This window comes from Oncorhynchus nerka, linkage group LG15 (genome assembly GCF_034236695.1).
Source record: "Oncorhynchus nerka isolate Pitt River linkage group LG15, Oner_Uvic_2.0, whole genome shotgun sequence".
Lineage (NCBI taxonomy): Eukaryota > Metazoa > Chordata > Actinopteri > Salmoniformes > Salmonidae > Oncorhynchus > Oncorhynchus nerka.
In genome coordinates this window covers 33,774,018-33,795,091 of record NC_088410.1, presented here as the reverse complement: position 1 = coordinate 33,795,091, position 21,074 = coordinate 33,774,018, and the positions used below count along the sequence as shown (strand labels likewise).

At 42.8% G+C, this 21,074-nt stretch overlaps 1 protein-coding gene and 1 long non-coding RNA gene across 2 annotated transcripts in view; one reads left to right on the top strand and one right to left on the bottom strand.

Moving 5' to 3' along the window:
- The window catches only part of LOC135560176 (uncharacterized), a 51,768-nt gene extending 47,958 nt beyond the window's left edge, over window positions 1–3,810 (top strand). Inside the window, exon 2 of the long non-coding RNA XR_010458738.1 lies at window positions 1,545–3,810. This is a non-coding gene — a long non-coding RNA (uncharacterized LOC135560176). The remainder of the gene's footprint in view (window positions 1–1,544) is intronic.
- LOC115142458 (trinucleotide repeat-containing gene 6C protein-like) overlaps window positions 1–17,664 on the bottom strand; it is an 85,026-nt gene extending 67,362 nt beyond the window's left edge. The window contains 1 exon segment of the mRNA XM_029681944.2: window positions 16,880–17,664. The gene's annotated coding sequence lies outside the window, so the exon portion shown is untranslated.
- Between the last annotated feature and the right edge of the window lie 3,410 nt (window positions 17,665–21,074).

Below are 21,074 nucleotides of genomic sequence, written 5' to 3'. Positions count from 1 at the left end.
CTCAGACCTGCCTATTAACCAGACCAGCACTCCTGCACAGCACTAACAATCCAACAACCTCATAGGCTACCACTCCCCCTTCACCCGCCCCCTCGACCAATCACAATGCCCGGTCAGTCTAACTGGCATCTCTCCCCACCACCATCCTCCCTGCTGATATTCCTTGGCACCTGTCCAAAAAGCAGGGGGGGCTCACTGGCACTGTTCTGAATGTTGAAATCACCCTCAGAATAGAAAGGGGTGGAAGGAGGGGGAAGGGGACATTGGATCGGGATATAAAAATATCCGGTGGAACCCTTTAAGTGCTGGAATTTTCAGAAAGAGACCCTCCGACTCAGTCCATCTACTGCTTAGTGACTACTAGCCTACCGCTGTCCTAGCTGTTGTTAACATGGGATCTCCCATACAGCCCATCTGGTGGGCCAGCTTATGACAGAGGAGACAGAAGTGGGGGAAGGGTTATGACAATAACAGTACACCACTCGTATTTACTTAGGGACCTCACTTCCTAGAAAATACACGGTTACGGAAACGTATGAAGGACGACAGACGGTCTATTTTGGTAGCAGGCTAGTAGAGGTTGACCTAACACACCACGCTGTACAGTACAACCACCTGTGTTCCTGTATCCAAGATCATAACAAGCCACTGTTCACTGCTGTGCTGCCCCACTCATCCATAGGAGCAGCATTGAAACCTGTGTATTGATGTGTAGCCTATATTTTAGATAATTACAGGGCTCATCCGTAAAAGAGACCTTGGTCTCAGCATGACTTCCTGTCAAAATACAAGGTTAAACGAAACATTTAACCTGTGTGTATGCGATTCCCAAAATATTATGTTACAGATAACCATTTCTGCGCCGCAGCAGACAAACTGAAAGGCATTTTCTTTATAATTGTTTTTTTTAAATGGTTTTTATTGAATATCCAAAACATACAATATACGTGCAGTGAAGCCGCTCAACAACTACATCATACCAGTCATCCAACAGACTCCCATTCAGAGCGACAAACAGAAGCATCCAGGGTCAATGCCCTGCTCAAGGGAACGTTGAAAGATCTCCAACAAGGCCAAAAAACGTGAACCCGAACATGCCCCCAGTTACCCAATAGCTGTCCCTCAACCATTCGAGACCCCTCCCACAGCCCCCCAAGAAAAATAGAATTAATGCCATTCTCCACCCCCAAGAACCAACAACCAAGATAATGAACTAAAGAGAAAAAAGAAAGATAACAGTAAACCCCCCATTTTTTGAAATTTAAAACAAAGGACATCAAGAACAACTAAAATCATAACAGCAATGCCAACTGTATATGTTTGTCTGCATGTCTGGCACTAATACATGTATGTGTGTGTTCTTGTATGTGTTTATTTGAACGAGAGTGTGTGTATATGCATGTATACAAACACCTGCATGGCATCAGCCTCAAGTAAACCAGCATTAGTTGTAAAAACATGAACCCTCAGTGTCATTCAAACATACATTTTATTATGTTTTATTTGTACTTTTATCGTTGACCACCATTTTCTCTCCCACACAGCAACTCCACTCGTCGCCAATTCCACATCCCAACCCTCAGCCCATCCCATCCATCTCCACGTTGGGTTTCTACACAACACATATCTTTCAACTATGCTGTGATGTTTAACGTACAATTCCAATCTATCTAATCGAATAGAATCCACAAATTGTGAGTTGAAGATAAATACTTTTACTAAGAGAATTAGTAATTGACTGACCCAGTCACTCAAGATCTCCTAACAGTACTGTTTCTAGGGTCAATTTTAGATCAATGCTATGCATTTTCAGCCATTCCTGAACCTGAGACCAGAAACATGCTAACTGGGGGAAAAACCAAAATAAAAAAGTCTATTGATTCTGTATCCTCACAACAAAATCTGCAGCACTTCAATGATTTTATGCCCCAAATATTCAACATTTTGTTGGTGGCAAGAATTCTACGTAATAATTTTAGCTGAAAAGCACGAAGTCTTGAATCTTGCGTGTTTTATACACTGCTCAAAAAAATAAAGGGAACACTAATTAAATACTTTTTTCTTTACATAGTTGAATGTGCTGACAACAAAATCACACAAAAATGATCAATGGAAATCCAATTTATCAACCCATGGAGGTCTGGATTTGGAGTCACACTCTAAATTAAAGTGGAAAACCACACTACAGGCTGATTCAACTTTGATGTAATGTCCTTAAAACAAGTCAAAATGAGGCTCAGTAGTGTGTGTGGCCTCCACGTGCCTGTATGACCTCCCTACAACGCCTGGGCATGTTCCTGATGAGGTGGCGGATGGTCTCCTGAGGGATCTCCTCCCAGACCTGGACTAAAGCACTGGACAGTCTGTGGTGCAACGTGGCGTTGGTGATTGGAGCGAGACATGATGTCCCAGATGTGCTCAATTGGATTCAGGTCTGGCGAAAGGGCGGGCCAGTCCATAGCATCAATGCCTTCCTCTTGCAGGAACTGCTGACACACTCCAGCCACATGAGGTCTAGCATTGTCTTGCATTAGGAGGAACCCAGGGCCAACCGCACCAGCATATGGTCTCACAAGGGGTCTGAGGATCTCATCTCGGTACCTAATGGCAGTCAGGCTACCTCTGGCGAGCACATGCAGGGCTGTGCGGCCCCCCCAAAGAAATGCCACCCCACACCATGACTGATCCACTGCCAAACCGGTCATGCTGGAGGATGTTGCAGGCAGCAGAACGTTCTCCACGGCGTCTCCAGACTGTCACATGTGCTCAGTGTGAACCTGCTTTCATCTGTGAAGAGCACAGGGCGCCAGTGGCAAATTTGCCAATCTTGGTGTTCTCTGGCAAATGCCAAACGTCCTGCACAGTGTTGGGCTGTAAGCACAACCCCCACCTGTGGACGTCGGGCCCTCATACCACCCTCATGGAGTCTGTTTCTGACTGTTTGAGCAGACACATGCACATTTGTGGCCTGCTGGAGGTCATTTTGCAGGGCTCTGGCAGTGCTCCTCCTTGCACAAAGGTGGAGGTAGCGGTCATGCTGCTGGGTTGTTGCCCTCCTACGGCCTCCTCCACGTCTCCTGATGTACTGGCCTGTCTCCTGGTAGCGCCTCCATGCTCTGGACACTACGCTGACAGACACAGCAAACCTTCTTGCCACGGCTCGCATTGATGTGCCATCCTGGATGAGCTGCACTACCTTAGCCACTTGTGTGGGTTGTAGACTCCGTCTCATGCTACCACTTGAATGCTGGCAGTGCTTTCACTCTAAAGTGACCAAAACATCAGCCAGGAAGCATAGGAACTGAGAAGTGGTCTGGTCACCACCTGCAGAACCACTCCTTTATTCAGGGTGTCTTGCTAATTGCCTATAATTTCCACCTGTTGTCTATTCCACTTGCACAACAGCATGTGACATTTATTGTCAATCAGTGTTGCTTCCTAAGTGGACAGTTTGATTTCACAGAAGTGTGATTGACTTGGGAGTTACATTGTGTTGTTTAAGTGTTCCATTTATTTTTTTGAGCAGTGTATATTTTGTTACATGAATACCGAGTATGTCTACTTTATCAGCCCATTTTATAGGTAAACTGCAGAGTAATGTAATGTAAAAAAAAGCTGTATTTTTTAAAGATCCAATACATCATTTTGTACACTTATCATAATTCGTTTTTAGTTACTTAGATGTTATGTGTGTAGTAAATCTGAGTCGGTTGATGTGTATGACATTGGATGCGATTTAGTGAGAGTGTGTACGATGTCTGTATAAGAGTAATAATGTGGGATGTCCAAGTAAAAAAATAACTCCACCAATTGCATGGTTGAGTGACTGTGTGTGTAACATGTAGTGCGTATAGCCTTAACATTCATGATTGTAATCCATATTGTATTACCGTCATAATTACATCATAATTACCTTTAACATCATTGAAAAACACATCACAGCATTTCCATAGCAATTGACGTTTCACATGATCATGAAAAAGAGCTTGCATTACTCTAGACGGCTTCACTACCATACAAATGTATTCCGTACAATATGTTATTCCCCAATGCCCCTATTTTGATATCTTCCCCTTGCCTGTTGTAAACTTATATAAACTTGTAGACAAATGTATAAAAAAGACAAACAATACACATTAAATTATTAAACAGTTTGACAATAGAGAGGGAGAGAAAAGAGGGAGAGAAGAGAGCGAGATCGTGTGTATGTATAAGTCCGTATGTGTAAGCGAGCATGTAATTGAGAGCTGTCTCAGAATAGATGTCCATCTATAAAGACTTTGTCCACAATGAGAAAGGCACGCTTACCCTTCTCCCTTTGTTGCCTTCGTACCGGATACAGTCTCTTACGACGTTCGTTTATCTCCCTTGGAAAATCATTTATTGTTATTGTGCTGAATGTGCCCTGCTGCCCTTTATAGAAATAGATTCAATTATAACAGGCATCCCCATTCAAGTCAATGTTATAATCACCTGGTCTGAACCAGAGATTTAACATGACAGCACAGTGCCAGTGCTCTGTCCCCAACAGAGTCTTAGTGTTGTAACTGTCTCACACTAAACCCAAAGTAGTTGCCATTCAATCTAAATCCTAGAAAGCATAGTACAATTTGAAGACTTAACTAGCAGCTGGGCCTAATCCGAAAAGAGCCAAAAAAGCAGCATAATTGTGCCGACTAAGACAGAGACCGTACTGCATCCAGCTACCACACTGAAGCAACCGCTCTGTCTGCTCCAGGTGTTCCTCATCACAGGAGTTCCCACCAGAGAGCACAGACTCACAAGGGGTGGTGGTGAGCATTGTGCTCTGCTTCTCACTTCTAATTACCCTCAAGGAAACCAGGTGAGAGGAGAGAGGAAGAAAAGGAGAAAAGCAAAAGGGGATGAGAGAATGAAAAGCGAGAAAGCGAGAAATGTACAGTAAAGGTCGCCAAATAGCATAGTTGTCCCATGACAGAACGAGAGAGAAAGAGACAGGAAGCAAGCAAGATAGCGATACAGACAGAGAGAGGGCACCAGTTTAGGGGAAATGACAAGAGCAGTGTGACTGTGCCCTTGTGTCCCTGCCCGTCTCCACTGAGCTGCTGACACCGTCACCCCCAGAGTCAGGCTGACACATTGGGTTGGCTGGGGATCAAGTTACACCTGCCTGGCAGAGGCCCTCCACACAGAGAGACTAGCTGACATACTCAAGTGAAGCAGTGCTCTCTGAACCTGGTTGGCACTCCAGTCTAGTAGGCCTATACAGTGTCATATGCTTGTGTTAGATACTGTGGAAGACCTATAGCCTAGATACATGTAAACTCAGCAAAAAAAGAAACGCCCTTTTCAGGACCCAGTCTTTTAAAGATATTTGGGTTTTTGCGAATTAACTTCATATATCTTCATTGTAAAGGGTTTAAACACGGTTTCCCATGCTTGTTCAATGAACCATAAATAATGAACATGCACCTGTGGAACGGTTGTTCAGACACTAACAGCTTACAGATGATAGGCAATTAAGGTCACAGTTATGAACACGTAGGACACTAAAGAGGCCTTTCTACAGACTCTGAAAAACACAAAAGAAAGATGCCCAGGGTTCCTGCTCATCTGTGCGAACATGCCTTAGGCATGCTGCAATGAGGCATGAGGACTGCAGATGTGGCCAGGGCAATGAATTGCAATGTCGTTACTGTGAGACGCCTAAGACAGCGCTACAGGCAGACAGAATGGACAGCTGATTGTCCTCGCAGTGGCAGACCACGTGTAACAACGTCTCAGTTGTTGAATCTGATGTTCATACAAATATTTACATGTTATGCTTGCTGAAAATAAACACAGTTACCAGTGAGAGGACGTTTCTTCTTTTGCTGAGTTTATATCGCCTTTCCCCATGTTTACACACCCGTTGTGTGTGTGTGTGTGTGTGTGTGTGTGTGTGTGTGTGTGTGTGTGTGTGTGTGTGTGTGTATATATATAGATTTGCTTAGCCACTTTATAGCACACTTCTAACAATTGTTTATGAATAAAAATAGTAGCCGAGTTGAGCATTCAAAGGCATTACATTGCAAAGGTTTCCTTCCATCTGTGAGCTGTGTATAAACTCTGCATGACCAGAATCAAAGCAGACAGAAAGCGACTTTTATGGTCTGTGAGGATCCTGCTACACAAAAATAGCAGTGCTTGTTAAGAGGGACTAACTGGTGTGTGTGTGTGTGTGTGTGAGAGACGTACAACGGCACAGGGAGTCTGAGATGTGTTCACAGAGAGATGCTGAAGCTGCTGCTCACACCGGGGAGGAAGAGAGGAAAATCGGAGGATGAAAAGAGAGGCAGAGCAACACCAATTAAGAACGACAGCCGTCGGGAGAGGGAGATAGGGCAAAAAGAGATGAGAGAGAGAGGGGGGAGAGCATCTGTGAAGGGAGAGAGAAGAGAGAAAGCTCACTGGGGAGCAGAGGAAAAAACACAAAACGCAGCAGGATAGAGGAAGGCGAGAGAGAGAGAGAGATATGGAGAAAAGAGAAGCTTAATAATATCCATGCACCTTGGGTGAGCAAGCGAGGAGAGCCAGAGGAGAAGAGGGGGCTATAGCAGGGGGAGAGAAGAAGAGAGAGACAGTCAGGCTCAGGCTGTAGGGCAGTGTGCAGAGCAGAACTAGACGTCCCTGACACAGAGACAAGGTTGCCATGATGGCCGCAAGGCAAACAGTGCTGCTGTGTGTTCTGGAGCCCTTCCGGCTAACACTGCCACTGTACGAACGAACGACGGAGCAAAGGGAAGAGGGGGGGGTGAAGCCACCAGTCTCCATCCCCCTTCCTTTTGCTTTCCTGCAGTCAGACATTAGGAAAGCTGCAGCTCTCCAGAGCCCTCTCACATGGCCATTATCTAGGACGGCTACCAACAACCTGGCTGGAGAGTAGTAATCCCACAGCCACCGTTAAAGACTGAGGAGACTAGTGTAATCTTAGGCTGTGTCTAAAATGGCACCCTTTTCCTTATAAAGTGGACTGCTTTTGGCCAACTCTGGCAACAGCCTTAGTCTAGTTCAGTTTTTAAGGATCAGTCAGTAGTTAATACATACATTTTTGGATTATAAATGAATGATTTGTAAACAAAGTAAATGTAAACACTATTTAGCCTCAAAACATGCACAGAAATATACATTTAAGTCATGGATGGTCAGTACTTGCATCCATAGCCCGGTCTATGAATTTGAGGGAGGTTACATTTCTCCAGCCTCATTCCTCAGCTTTTTACCAAAACAGGGGTGGGGAGTTGGCTTTGTTATTGTTTCAATTGCTGCTTTAAAGCCAGGTGTAGATCAGCATGTGGAAATATGCCGCCTGCCCTTATGAGTGGGAACAACAGCTATCTCAACTATGCTGCTGGGCTGACTCAATGAATGGAAAAGAGGGGGCCGGTTTTCATAGTCTTGGTTGCTGGCGGCGAGAGCCCAACGAAAGCTAAGAATAAAACTCCTTTGAAGTTCTTTTTTAGAAATTATTATAAGTCAATGTCGTCCATAGCTGTTTCCTTACCAAATCAACAGGGAACTTTTGTTCTGGCAGTTCATTAGGTAAAGAAATCAAACTTCAAGTTGATAAAAAGCTTCTGTTGTGCCAAAGGCTATAGACTATTGAGCATATTGCAGTGTATAGAGACGGCACGGAGAGTCTGTCAGTTTCTATACTTTTATTTATTTAACAAGACAAGTCAGTTAAGAATAAATTCTTATTTACAGTGACAGCCTACCCCAGCCAAACCCTCCCCTAACCCGGACGACGCTGGGCCAATCATGGGATCGAACCAGGGTATGTAGTGACGCCTCGAGCACTGCCTTAGACCTCTGCGCCACTCGGGAGCCTGAAGGACAAGGTTGTCAATGGCTGCATTTAGACAGGCAGCCCAATTCTGATATTTTCCCCCACTAATTAGTCTTTTCACATCAGATCTTTTTCAGAGCTGATCCGATTGGTCAAAAGGAGAGAAAAAAAGATCCAAATTGGGCTGCCTGTAAAAGCAGCCAAAGCTGCCAGAGAAATGTGGATTGTGGACTGTGACCCTGACAATAAAGAAAAGTACCCTAGTACTTTTTTTAAAGGCTGAGAAGAGTTACATGACCATAACGGTAATTGAGAAAAGCTCTTAGTAGAGCACTATACTCTGATAACCTGTACTTTAGCTGGGTTGACAAGCCACATAGGCCACTGGAGAGGTGAGAGAAAAGTGGGTTCATTTGTGAGACAGTCATTCTACTTTTTATTTTTTATTTCACCTTTATTTAACCAGGTAGGCCAGCTGAGAACATGTTCTCATTTACAACTGTGACCTGGCCAAGATAAAGCAAAGCAGTGCGGCAAAAGCAACAGAGTTACACATGGAATAAACAAACGTACAGTCAATAACAACAAAATCTGTATACAGTGTGAGCAAATGAAGTAAAGAGTTTAGGCAATAAATAAATAGGCCAATAGTGGCAAAGTAATTTCAATTTAGCAATTTACACTGGAGTGATATATGTGCAGATGAGGATGTGCAAGTAGAAATACTGGAGTGCAAAAGAGCAGAAAAACAAAACAAATATGGGGATGAGGTTGGATGGGCTATTTACAGATGGGCTCTGTAAGCTGCTCTGACAGCTGACGCTTAGAAGGAACTGGAAGGCAGCAAAAGGGGGTGTTGGCTTTAGGGATGACCAGTGAAATATACTTGCTAGAGCGCGTGTTGCTATGGTGACCATTGAGCTGAGATATGGCGGAGCTTTACCTAGCAAAGACTTATAGATGACCTGGAACCAGTGGGTTTGGCAACAAATATGTAGCGAGGACCAGCCAATGAGAGCATACAGGTCGCAGTGATGGATCGTATATGGGGCTTGGTGACAAAACGGATGGAACGGTGATAGATTGGATGCAGTCTGAGTAGAGTTTGAGGCTATTTTGTAAATGACATCGCCGAAGTCAAGGATTGGTAGGATAGTCAGTTTCACGAGGGTATGTTTGGCAGCATGAGTGAAGGAGGCTTTGTTGTGAAATAGGAAGCCGATTCTAGATTTAACTTTGGATTGGAGACGCTTAACTTTTGTTTGGGATAGGGGGCAGCATTTTTACTTTTGGATGAATAGCGTGCCCAGAGTGAACTGCCTTCTACTCAGTCCCAGATGCTAATATATGCATATCATTATTAGTCTGAGTATAACAGAACTCATATGGCAGGCAAAAACCTGAGAAAAAATCCAAACAGGAAGTGGGAAATCTGAGGTTTGTAGTTTTTGAACTCACCCCTATCGAATTCACAGTGGGATATGGGTTATTCTTCACTTCCTAAGGCTTCCACTAGATGTCAACCGTCTTTAGAACGTTGTTTCAGGCTTCTACTGTGATGTGGGACCGGATGGGAGCTCTGAGTCAGTGGTCTGCCTACAGCCTCGTTCTCAGTCACGTGAGGTTGCTCTCGTTCCAGTGCATTTCCACAGACAATGGAATTCTCCGGTTGGAACATTATTGAACTTTTATGATAAAAACAGCCTAAAGATTGATTCTATACTTAGTTTGACAAGTTTCTTCGACCTGTAATATAAATTTTTGAATGTTTCGTCCAAATGGACCAGATCACACTTTTGGATTGTTTATCAAACGCCCTAACAAAAGAAGCTATTGGACATAAATTATGGACATTACCGAACAAAACAAGCATTTATTGTGGAACTGCGATTCCTGGAGTGCATTCTGATGAAGATCAAAGGTAAGTGAATATTTATGATACTTATTTATGAATAATGTTGATTTACCCAACATGGCGGATATTTCTCCGGCTGGTTTGGGCTCTGAGCGCCGTTCTCAGATTATGCTTTTTCCAGAAAGTTTTTTTGAAATCTGACACAGCGGTTGCATTAAGGAGAAGTGTATCTAAAGTTACATGTATAATAGCTGTATTTTCATCAACATTTATTATGAGTATTTCTGTGAATTCATGTGGCTCTCTGCAATATCACTGCATGTAACTACCGAATCTAACACACCAATGTAAAATAAGATTTTTTAATATAAATATGAACTTTACCGAACAAAACATACATGTATTGTGTAACATGAAGTCCTATGAGTGTCATCTGATGAAGATCAAAGGTTAGTGATTAATTCTCTATTTGTGCTTTTTGTGACTCCTCTCTTTGGCTGGAAAAATGGCAGGGTTTTTCTGTGAGTTGGTGGTGACCTAACAATCGTTTGTGGAGCTTTCAATGTAAAGCCTTTTTGAAATCAGACACTGTGGCTGGATTAACGATAATTTTGTCTTTAAAATGGTGCCTAATACTTGTATGTTTGAGAAATTAGATTTATGTGATTTCTGTTGATTTGTATTTGGCGCCCTGCAATTTCATTGGCTGTTGGCAAGGGAACCCCAGTCCTAGACAGGATAATGCGAGTCTGGGAGGAGAGTTCAGTCTAGCCAGACACCTAGGTATTTATAGTTGTCCACATATTCTAAGTCAGAACCGTCCATAGAATTGATGCTAGTCGGGCGGGCAGCGATCGGTTGAAGAGCATGCATTTAATTTTACTAGCATTTCAGAGCAGTTGGAGGCCATGGAAGGAGTGTTATGGCGTTGAAGCTCGTTTGGAGGTTTGTTAACACAGTGTCCAAAGAAGGGCCAGAAGTATACAGAATGGTGTCGTCTGCATAGAGGTGGATCAGAGAATCACCAGCAGCAAGAGTGACATCATTGATGTACACAGAGAAAAGAGTCGGCCCGAGAACTGAATCCTGTGGCACTCCCATAGACTGCCAGAGGTCCGGACAACACGCCCTCCGATTTGACACACTGAACTCTGTCTGAGAAGTAGTTAGTGAACCAAGCGAGGCAGTCATTAGAGAAAGTGGCTGTTAACTGCCGATAAGAATACAATGATTGACAGAGCCAAAAGCCTTGGCCAGGTCGATGAAGATGGCTGCACAGTACTGTTTTTTTTATTGATGGTGGTTATGATATCGTTTAGGACCTTGAGTGTGGCTGAGGTGTACCAGTGACCAGCTCGGAAACCAGATTGCATAGCAGAGAAGGTACGGTGGGATTCGTTTTGTTCCGTTTGTTCACTTGGCTTTCAAAGACTTTAGAAAGGCAGGGCAGGATGGATATAGGTCTGTAACAGTTTGGGTCTAGAGTGTCTCCCCCTTTGAAGAGTTAATTATATATATATATATTTTACCTTTATTTAACTAGGCAAGTCAGTTAAGAACACATTCTTATTTTCAATGACGGCCTAGGAACGGTGGGTTGACTGCCTTGTTCAGGGGCAGAACGACAGATTTTCACCTTGTCAGCTCGGGGGATCCAATCTTGCAACCTTTCAGTTAACTAGTCCAAAGCAATAACGACCTGCCTCTCTCTCGTGGCACTCCACAAGGAGACTGTTACGCGAATGCAGTAAGCCAAGGTAAGTTGCTAGCTAGCATTAAACTTTTCTTATAAAAAACAATCAATCATAATCACTAGTTAACTACACATGGTTGATGATATTACTAGATATTATCTAGCGTGTCTTGCGTTGCATATAATCTGACTGAGCATACAAGTATCTAAGTATCTGACTGAGCGGTGGTAGGCAGAAGCAGGCGCGTAAACATTCATTCAAACAGCATTGTTGTGCGTTTTGCCAGCAGCTCTTCCTTGTGCGTCAAGCATTGCGCTGTTTATGACTTCAAGCCTATCAAGTCCGAGATGAGGCTGGTGTAACCGAAGTGAAATGGCTAGCTAGTTAGCGCGCGCTAATAGCGTTAAAAACGTCACTCACTCTGAGCCTTCTAGTAGTTGTTCCCCTTGCTCTGCATGGCTAACGCTGATTCGATGGTGGCTGCTGTTGTGTTGCTGGTTCAAGCCCAGGGAGGAGCGAGGAGAGGGACGGAAGCTATACTGTTACTCTGGCAATACTAAAGTGCCTATAAGAACATCTACAATAGTCAAAGGTTAATGAAATACAAATGGTATAGAGGGAAAGAGTCCTATAATTCCTATAATAACTACAACCTAAAACTTCTTACCTGGGAATATTGAAGACTCATGTTAAAAGGAAGCACCAGCTTTCATATGTTCTCATGTTCTGAGCAAGGAACTGAAACGTTAGCTTTCTTACATAGCACATATTGCACTTTTACTTTCTTCCCCAACACTTTGTTTTTGCATTATTTAAACCAAATTAAGTTAAAATAAGTGTTCATTCAGTATTGTTGGAATTGTCATTATTACAAATAAATAAAAACATTTTTTCCAAAATTTTTTTTTTTTTTTAATCCAATAAATAATCGGTATCGGCGTTGAAAATCATAATCGGTCGACCTCTAATGGACTCCAAACTGAAATGCAAGCCGATGTTATTTCAACTCAAGATAGAGTGTAACATTGGCTGGTTGACAATAGTGCTGGAGCAACCTTTACAAACTCAGCTTTTGTTAATGTTATGAGGTTGTTTTTATTACTTCATCAAGATAACGACACAGATCAAGAAGTTTATCAGGACCAAGACAAATGGGAGTCCAGGAAGAGCTGCAAATCGCCAAGCGAGGACTCCAGTATCTACTATTTAGGCATTAGACTGCCTTGTTCCAGTACTACTATAGTCTAACAAAACTATCAAAGCGTCGAAGACTCAACGAAATGAAACCGACAGAAGAAAAAGGCAAACAGTTGGTCTCCTGAATGGAGCCAGTTGAATGCATTCCCTCAAGGTTGCTCTGACATTGACTGACTGCCTTTCACTGCTGCCAACAACAGCTGAGAGAGACAGGATATGTCAAAAGAAAAAAAAGCAGAACGCACAACAGTTTGAGAAAGAGGAAAAATAATATAGCTCAGATCTGATATGTTTGAAAGATGCTGCGAGGAGAGAGACTGGGGGGGGGACAACTTACTAATGCCTTCATGAAATGGCTGACAAGCTGGATGAGAAATTGAGCTAATGTGCAATAGGACAAGCAGGCCATCTTATCAAGGTACTGAAGTTACCCCATAAGTAGTTTATTACAAAACAATGTTTGGCATTTAGTGCCGTGTTCAACTCATGGAAATCTGAAGTCTTGTAAGATTCTGAGAAAAACAGCTAACGTGCATGTAGGCTAAATGCAAACATGGACTCCAACCTGAAATGCAAGCCAATGTTGAAATATTTTTCCATTCAAAAGTGAAGTGCACAAACAAGTTCTCAATTGCCATGTGTGCTAAAGCACTGTCAACACTACGCAGTCAAACTATGCCAATTATGAATGCCATTCATTTCATTGGGCTGATTTTTATTTTTTACATTTAACTTTTCTTCAGACGTGATCGGAGATGTTGGCAGGTATGTTCAAAATAAACAAAGTCTAAACCTGACCTGGAAAAGCCTTAGCACACATGTGACTTATCCCACAGCATGTAGCGTAATATAACTTAGTTATCCACATAACTGCAAAACAAGCATGGGCTATCCCAGATAATTTTTAAGAGTAAGTAAGTTGTCATTACATTGTTTAATATTCTGACACAAACAGTACGGTAAGTCCAGCTTCTCACTGTCCTCGACATGTGTTGATGCCTCTCCTCACGTCTCTCCAATTAGCCAACATAACGGGGAGGCGGGAGAGGGAGGCCCCCACCGGTCCCCGCCTCGACACCGACTGGACATTCCCCTAGATTGCTGCCAGACAGTTCCTGCCTGGACTCCCCCTCCTGACCCCCACCCCCGTGCCCCTGCCAGGCCCTCCCCTCTAACACGGACCGGACGTGCGCAGGCAGGCTGCACCATCGTTAGTTACAGCCTACTCCATTATGGGTCCTGGCCGATCGACTTCACCCACACCGTCCACATAAGCAACGGTTATGGCACTGGGGCCCTTGGGGGAGGATATTTCCATTTCCCACTTTCAACCTCTCCTGGCCTCACACACACACACACACACACACACACACACGAGAGGCCGACTCCCCTTGAAGTAATGGCATATTGATTTAGTTTACTTTCAAGGAAGACTGCCTTAGTAGGAACTGACAAGTGTTGGCAGAAAAATAACTAAAAACTAGCCGCCACCGTCCACCCCATTGAAAGATCTTCAATTCATTCCAATTGTGATTACATTACATCCATCAGACAACAGCTGTTTGGCCCAAGCTTTACCCCAGGATTTATAAAGAACACCATACTGCTATAGGATAATGGGTTTGGCAGAAGGCCTCATTGAATTAAGTTGATTTCACTGTTGATGCCCCTCTACCGCTAGGCCCTGACCAGCCTCAGCCATGACGGCCCATTGGCACACAGAGAGAGCATGTCATCCATTAGGACTGAGTTGTTTTTTTGGTTTTAAAAGCTCGTAATCGCCAGGCTTAGTATTGCGGCGGTGCGCGGCAGCCTGGGCGAGACTGAGATCAGTGTGGGATGTGGATGGATAGACTGAGGCAAATAACACCCTGTGGGTTTGCCTACTCTGCTCATGATGTTTTGTCTGCAGGGCTGTTGAGGACATCGATGGAGATAATCCAAAACGGCTTGTGTTCTTACATCCGCCTCAGGCAGCCTTCACTCTAATTTCAAACAAATGATCCTTCTGAACAGGAGATAAGGAAGGGTTTTGGTGTAGTGTTGCTAGGCAGCCATCCCTCGGCTCCTTTACAAGACTCTAATCAAAACAAACGTGTCGTAATCAGTCCGGGAATGAAACAGCTCCCTCTCCAGTTCCATGCATATTTCATTCCCTAAGCACAGCTCTACATTGTTTTATAACATCTATCAAAACTGTCAAGTCAAATATTTTAATAAAGAATGCTTTTTTTCATTAAAAAATAAATAAAAATTGTAACGGAAGGCAAAACAATACCTGTAGGTTACAGGAATGTCATAGTAGCCAAAATCCTCATGTTAATACAACATGCCAAGTCAGTCCCTACACTGCCCCTTCCATCCCCATTACCTGCTGTTGTCTGGAGAGGGTAATGTCTCCAATCCCAAACAGTTTATGCATATATTATGACTTTTTTTCTTTTTGGTCTTCAGCGAGGGTTTTTCCCAGCTGTTCGCAGAGCCGAAGTCTACGCCCCATCGCCGGCCATTGGTCAACAGTAGGGATACTTCAAATAAGTGTCTGTTGTCCATAAACGATGTTCGGTGCAGTATTTTCTCAAAAAACACTTGAGAAATACTGCACCAAACATCTTAGATGTCTAATTAAAGTGACTAAGATCTCCTTGGAAAAAACATACAAATTTGTGAAAGATTTGTTGAGTTATCCTAGATTCATTTGAGTATTTTAAGGAATTGGAGATGCCTTAACCAGTATACAAATGGACAGAGAGTACTATTGTAGCCTTTTCTCATTTTTCAAGAGAAGGTCTTTTAAGGGAATATGCGAGCAAACTCGTTCAGCCAGCTGAACCAAAGCATGCAGAAACCTTAAGCCACCAAACAGCATGGCAACCGACATAACTCCCCTTCACCAGCGACTGGCTTTCTCCCCACCCCCTTTTCACTTCCACAGAGTACATACAGACCCCTAAAACGTCTTTACAATTTTCCCATCCCCTCCCCCTTGAATGCCCCCTCCGGGGGGGTTGAACAGGGTTGGCGAAGGAGGGGGGTGCCCGTCCCCCTCACCCTGGGGGAGAGGAAGGATGCTGGGGTGGAGGGTTCAGGGGCTGTCAGCTGGGCTGAGGAGTTGCAGGGTGGAGGGAGAGGGGAGGCACCTTTACGAACTGATTAAGAACTGCGGGCATTAACCAACTGGCAGCCAGAGCCTTCAGCTTGACATTAATGGTCACACTCCTCCCGGTAAGCACGTTAAGCATACTATATACCCACCATGTTCCCCCACTCCCGGTCTCTCTCACTGCTCGCTATGCATTTCATTATTGCCCCACTGGTGTCTGACGATTGAGATAAGATGGGGGGTGGGGACTACAAGATCTACTCCACCACTTTGGTATGGGAGGATGCATACGGATAGCATGGGGAAAGCCACAGTTCAATCACAACTCATACCTTCCTCTACTGTATGAAAAGGGGGTAGTGATGTCTAACAAATAAACAAACACTGCCCAGTGCAGTCCACATTATTGTAGCAATTTGATGGAATGTAATCAGAGGAATAACAATGAATGGTCTCAAATATTATGGTGTGTGTGGTCTGCCTTTAGCCTACATTTCAAGATCAATATGACACAATCAACTGACTTATGACATGGAAAGTATTCCCACTTCAAGAAAAGCTGCTCTGTTCCTACAACACATGTATTCGCTAGACTCATGAGAGCCAGTCAATTCCAGTGTCATTTCAACCCGCGCTAAACCGACCACTAATTAGATTATGATATAATCTGCCTCTGATGTTCCTGGTTTGCGATTCTGAACACAAAACCCTCGTGCATTTCCATCCAAACCCATGGATAAATCATGGTTTGTATTTTAGAGAAGGCAACCCCTATCAATAACAGCTAACGTTACTAACGAGTTCTCATCAAATTCTTTATAACCGTGAAACTAAAATTATCAGCAATGCACGTTACCCTTGTAGTTATATTTAAAGCTTCAGCTTGTTGGCATCAAGTCTTATAAGCCTAACTACTATCATTGACATTGGCTCGTTGACTGTAAAGCAAAAATAAATACTGACTCGGCTCAGTGTAATGTCATGGTGGTAGGAATTTAACTTGCCATCTAATATAGCTGACGTTACCCTTTCCCATAATGTATTGCTATAAATCATGAGCTAATACAATCTAGTAAATAAAAGCAACGTAACTATGAAAACTGGAACAGTAGAAAAACACTAACGGTAGTGTTAGTGCTCGAGTCACTTAATAATAGAACACAATGTATGTGGCCGCTTGTCAAAGAAGCTGTGGTTTTGGATATCAATAAAGTATTCCTTACCTTGCGTAATCAACGTTGAGCTTTGGCAGCTTTCAATACAGAGTTTGTGCATGAAAGAGAACGATGCAGAAAAGCATTCTGCTGTGCCTTTTCCGAAAAATACCCGTAAATTACAAATCAGGAATTCAGTCTTCGCAGTTATCCAGCTAGCTAGCATTAGCCAAGTGCAGCTCTCTTGCTGCATGGGGCTTACTGACTGACAGGATAACTGTTTGAGCAGCTTAATAACAAAAATACCGAGATCGATACTTGAAATACACACAGTAAGAAATTTGTATTTTAGCGCAACGATGCACTAAAAGTAAAATTGTCGCAACAAAAAAACATGCTAAACGTAAGTATCACGATATAGGAAAAAAAGCAGCAAAACGAAAAAGCAAGAGAAACAATTCCGACTCAAAAAGTAGCGGAGTTAACGTTAGCTAGTTGGCATTAGTCATCGACTGTTGTAAGGAGTAATTTGCAAATGAAAGAAAATAGGCAGATTTCAGTAAATTGTCGACGAAAATGGCTAGCTAGCTAGGAAACTTGGGTTAAAGTGCAAAATGAAATTATTTGTGTTTAGGCCGCTAGCTGAGGAGCTAGCAGGTTAGCAACAACATCTGACCGACGACCTTGCTACTACGAATGCAAATTGAAAAACGAATCCAAGAAAATACATTCTCGAAAAATCCAAATGTAGGAGTGGACAGTCATAATGCGTTCAGTGAGCTCTCGTTGACAGCGTTCTTGCAGCCATTTTGTTCAAACTAAGACCGCTCGCTCTCTCCTCTGAGCAGAAATAATGTAGGAAGTGGCCCCCATGCCCAAGCAGCCAATCCACGTGATCTCCCACTAACAACACAGCATGATCCAGCCCCGTCGTACCCTTGACAATAGCAGTCTGATTTGCTCACTAGAATAAATGATGGACAGGCAGATAGAGGCTGATAAAATAGTGCATGTCTTATTTGCAGCCTACCTTGGGCACTCTTCAGTTGCATATGTGTGGTAATCACTACCATATAGGTTATTTCTGTAGGCCATGTACATCATCAATACGTTTATATTTATGGCAATGCAAAATAACACATTGAGTTCTGTGAATAAAAGGCTAAATAGTTTCAGTAATGTATCAACATAGTATGTGATTAGTTTGCAAATTAGAAGTTTATGCTAGAAGAATAAATATTTTTACAAGGGCCCTTGATTCTATCACATAACCTTCCTCAAAATCTTGAAGTCCACCAAGAAGGAGCATATTTAAATTCCAGACTAATTAACAATTGATTGATGAAGGACGACTATTCCCCTTGTTCTGCTTCTCAGATTCAAGAAAGGATTCTGGCCCCAACTCATTCTCAATGCCTCTTTTCTTATGGAAATGACCATGCATTGTGCAGCATGCACACAGTGTGAATAGGTCAAAGTTGTGGTCCACAAGGGGGGGACTGACCAGTGAGAACAGCCTAGCCTAGACTGCACAGCCCCATAGATCACAGCAGAGACTGTCAATGAGAAAGCCAGAGGCCAGACAAAGTTTCTTCCTATTCAAGGCAAGCTGCCCAAAGCTATTGCGAAATTCAACTCTAGCTGAATGGGGAAAACAGCTGTTTAAACTTGGAGGTTAAGGGAGCTGAGCAAAGAAGGCTGCATTCCTTGGAGTTTGCATGTGATAACAAACTTGTAATACTGCCACACACACAGTGAGCTCCAAAAGTACAACTAGGAGGTTAAAATACAGACTGCCAGCTTTAATTTGAGTGTATGTTCATCCATATTGGGTGAACAGTTTAGAAATTACTACCCTTTTTGTACATAGTCCCCCCCATTTTTGGAGACCAAATGTATTCTGACAAATTCACTTTTATGTGTATTAAAGTAGTAAAGAGTTAAGTATTTGGTCCCATATTCATAGCACGCAATGACTACATACATCAAGCTTGTGACTACATATTTGTTGGATGCATTTGCTGTTTGTTTTCGTTATATTTAAGATTATTTTGTGCCCAATAGAAATTAATTGTAAATCATGTATTGTGTGATTTTAGAATCACTTTTATTGTAAATAAGAATATCATATTTTCTAAACACTTCTATATTAATGTGGATTCTACCATGATAATGTGGATGCCACCATGAATCCTGAATTAATTGTGAATAATGATGAGTGAGAAAGTTAGAGGCACAAATATCCTACCCCCAAGACATGCTAACCTCTCACCATTACAATAACAGGGGAGGTTAGCATTTGGGGGGTTATGATATTTGTGTTGGCGTAGACGCAAAAAAAAAAAAAAAAGTGTCACTGTCCCAATACTTTTGGAGGTCACTGTATATACTGTAGGTAGGTGTGAGATTATTTACGTTACAATACTGCACTTTTGTAGAGTGCATTTTGCAAGCTCCTGCCAGCATCAGAGCAAGCCATCCAGGCAGGCTAATGCAGAACTAACATCCACGTTTGCACAACTCTCATCACCAATTCTGTGACCTCACAAGTCATTAGTGCACTTTAAAAAGAGAGATGGAGATCTATGCCCCCACATAGGACACCATCACATCTCCCACTGTAACAGTGAGTGGCAAATAGATGGACGTGAATAAAGGGGAGAACAAAAGGGTAAACAATTGACATCTATTCTGAGTTTACATCCTAAATGGCACCTTTTTCCATATATAGTGCACTACTTTTGACCAGAGCCAGTCAAAAGTAGTGCACTACATAGGGAATAGGGTGCCATTCGGGACAATTATTAATCAGTGACGCTATTTTTTTTAGGTGTCTCGGATTATTCTTTGACTTGGGCCAATTTCCCTAATTGCTTTCACATTTAAACTAGCCGTCTGATGGAGTGGCGGCAATGAGAAAGGTCTGGTTGATATTCTGATAAGAGGAAATGCAGACGTGAGGCGAGGCGGACGGACTGCGGCGCTGGCAATCACTCACTTTCTCCTCTCTTCTGCTCTCCTGGGATACTCCTCTCCTCCGTCTTTCCCTTTCTTTCTTTTCTTCGTTTAAGCGCCCTGTGCTCATGTCTTTTGTTTTAATTCCAGTTCAATCATGAGTGCGTTCCACAGAAGGTTTTAATTTCATGCCTGCCGTAAGATCTTGCTAGCAGAGAGACACTCCCACACACAAGTTACTGTATATCTGCGCACACACACTATTGTGGCTACATGTATATCTGATGCATGTGCTTTGGCAACAGTTTAACATTTTATACTTTAAGCATGCTTGCCACGAGGGGAAGTATCACTCCCTTCAGAAACATTTATAGACAGTCAAAACTAAGACAGACACAAAATCAGGAACCAATTGTACAAAGCGAATCTCAAGAGGTTCGGCATTTCTTTAAGAAACAGACAGACATATTCCATGTGTTATGATGATGAAGAATACTAGCCTGGTCCCAGATCTGTTTGTGCTGTCTTGCCAACTCCTATGGTCATTGGCGAGCTTAACATTGAAGTTGTCAAGCCCGCAGAAACAGGTCTTGAACCAGGTCAGAAGAATAGTACATCTAAATGACAATCCAGCTTTTCCAACAGTCTACAATTTAGCAGTTCTCATAACACTAAAGACCCTCTCCCAATTTCAGTTTATTGCCTCATCTTGTGGAATTAGGAATTAAAGCCAAACAATTCATTGAACGATGAGCCAAAAAGTGGATCTTTGCTTAGACTCCCTCCCTTGTCATTACGTCTGAAAATGGCACCCTATTCCATATATAGTGCACTACTTAGTATTGTAACTAATGCACTATATGCAGTAGACAGGGAACCCATCACTGGTTCCCTGTCTGGTGCAGAATGATAGATGATAGGCCAGGTTTTTGGTATTGATCATGAATCCTGAATCCTCCAGTCTGGAGATTATGCCTAGGAGTAATCAAAATGCAGACTGTGGCTGCCGCTCCGTTCAAAGTGACATTTCCAAAGGCATGACTTGACGTATGCTAAATGCTACAGTGATGATAATTCTCACATGGGAGTACCAAAAGATAACAACCAAAGTAGAGCCTGAGTGTCCCCAACTCTGCTGTTTTCACCCTACTGAATAGACAGGTGACAATCAACGCTCCACGCACCAATAATACAAACCAAAACATAATTCCATGCCGCTACAGATTCATTTAGCAATCTATAATTTGTGAAACTAGTACATTTTATTTTACTGTATTAGTGGTAGGGCTGTCATATTACCAATACTGCC